This window comes from Pteropus vampyrus, unplaced genomic scaffold (genome assembly GCF_000151845.1).
Source record: "Pteropus vampyrus isolate Shadow unplaced genomic scaffold, Pvam_2.0 Scaffold157, whole genome shotgun sequence".
In the NCBI taxonomy this organism is placed as follows: domain Eukaryota; kingdom Metazoa; phylum Chordata; class Mammalia; order Chiroptera; family Pteropodidae; genus Pteropus; species Pteropus vampyrus.
In genome coordinates, this window is record NW_011888938.1 from 898,975 (window position 1) to 901,102 (window position 2,128).

Sequence of the window (2,128 nt, forward strand, 5' to 3'; positions counted from 1 at the left end):
TCAGGCTCGCCAGAACCACCGAGAAACGGCCCCACCGCCAGCGTGTTTCTCTTCTCCAGACACCGGGAAGGAGCTGTGTTTGGCGGGAGAGGCTCCGCCTTCGAAGTCCTTCAGGTCGCCCCTGAGCTCCTGGTTCCCTGGCCGCAGCAGTCGGAAGGCGGGAAGGGAAGGGGTGAGGCCGGGCCGGGGTCTGGCCCGCGGGCCCCCTGCCCAGCCAGAACTCCGCGGCCAGGCTGCTGGAGCCTCTTTCGAAGGACTCCCAGTCCCGCAAGGAGCCCACAGAGCCGTCCATGGGGCGCCGGACACCTGTGGGGTGTGAGCCCGCGGTTCTACGGGGCAGAAGCCGGCGGGGCTGAACCCATGTGGAACAGCCCTGACGGCGGAGCACGCGTTGCTGAGAAGGTGGCGCAGGGCGTGCAAAGCCGGCGGCGTGGCCGCGGGCGGAGGGCCCTGCGGCTGCGCCACCAGCGGCAGTGTCCACGCCCGCGCCGCGCCTCTCACCCCGCACACGCGCGAGATGCCAACCCGTAGGCGCGCGGTTCTCCCGCTAGGGGGCGCCAACACGTGGTCCCTGGCCGTCCCGCTGTCTCCAGTCTGAGTGCGGTGACCCAACCTCTGGTGCCCAGGTTTGCAGGCCCCCACTCACCATCCGGCCCCCGCCCACGTCCATGTCACAGAGCGTCCATGTCACAGAGCGCAGTCAGCCTGGCAGTCGGGTGGGTAGATGGTGTACCTGTCGGTCAGGTCCTTGCAGTTGCAGGCCCCTGAGAGGCAGTGAAGCGGTGCCTGTGCCTGGGGTGTGCTCCTTGGGGAGGGCGCAGATGCCACCATGATCTGGGATGTGGTCCCACAATGGCCTTGCGGGGGGGCGGGGGGGACGAGGTCACTCACCTCTCTGGTACCTCAGCACCTTCTCTCCTGGGCAGAAGACATCCCCTTCACAGATGCTCCACCCCTGGGGCCCCCCATTGTACCCCAAAGCCCACCCCATCAGCACTGTCCTCCCTCCTGCCTGCCCCAGGCTCCTCTGGGGGCCTCTGGCCACTCTCTGACTCTCTGTGACCCTCTCCAGAGTTGAGACAGGTCGTCACAGTGGCCAGGGGGACTGGGTGGGCCCCTGGGACTTCCCAGGTCAGCTTGGCCCCCAGGCTGGGCTGGAGGGCGGGTCAGGCGAGCCCTCCCTCCACTCCTCCTTGGGCCCCAGGGCCCTGCTGCTGCCTCCTGTCTGCTCCACCCCCACAGGGGTCCCAGGACCGGAACTGCAGGGCGAGGAACACACACAGAAGTCGGGAAGGCTCTCACTGGGGGAGGCTGTGGGCCCCGGGGCACCTTTCTCCCCTGGAGACATACAGGGTGCCGGCTTGGTCCCTGGAGCTGGACTCCCCGACCCAAGCCCTCTGCCCTGCCAGCCTCCTGTCTGGGCTGTGACCCCCCAGCAGTGCCAGGCAGAGCAAGCCTGGGGGGGGTGGCGTCCCCACTACTTGGATCGGATGAGGTCCAGGGGGCCACCTCCCCTCTCTGTTGGAGCCACTGCCTAGGGAGACGGCTCCTTGCCTCTCTGCGGGAGGGATGGACGTTTCTCTCAGAGCAGCCCTATGGGGGCTGGGTACCTGGCTCCACAGGGGGCCCCTGCCCTGTAGGCTGTGCAGGTGTGCCTGTGGGTGCACCCATGAGTCCTATATGTGTGTAGATGCACAGATGTGGTGGGAGGGACCTACTGGGAAGTGGGGGGGGGAGCTGGCAGAGCCTGGGTGACAGCGCTTAGGGGGCATGGTGCAGCTGCTCTGCGTTCCTGATCCTGGGGGACCCTGGGCAGACCCCCTGGCAGACGGGCCAGCGGTCGCCCCTCTTATCTGCTCCCGGCCAGCCCCATCTTCCCTGGGCTGCCTGGGGGGCCCGTTCTCCTACAAATACAAGGGCCGAACTGGACCCCATCCCCTGGGCAGGGGCAGGGCAGGCTGGCCCAGGAGAGGAGGCAGAAGCACCTCCACCCTGGAGCACCCTCCCCCCGCAGCCAGGTACCCATCTTTGGGCCCTGGCAGGCCAGGAGAGCCAGGGCAAACTTGGATGGCCATCTCGTCCTGGGACCCCAGACCCACCATCTTCACTTCTGCATACACAGAGTAGG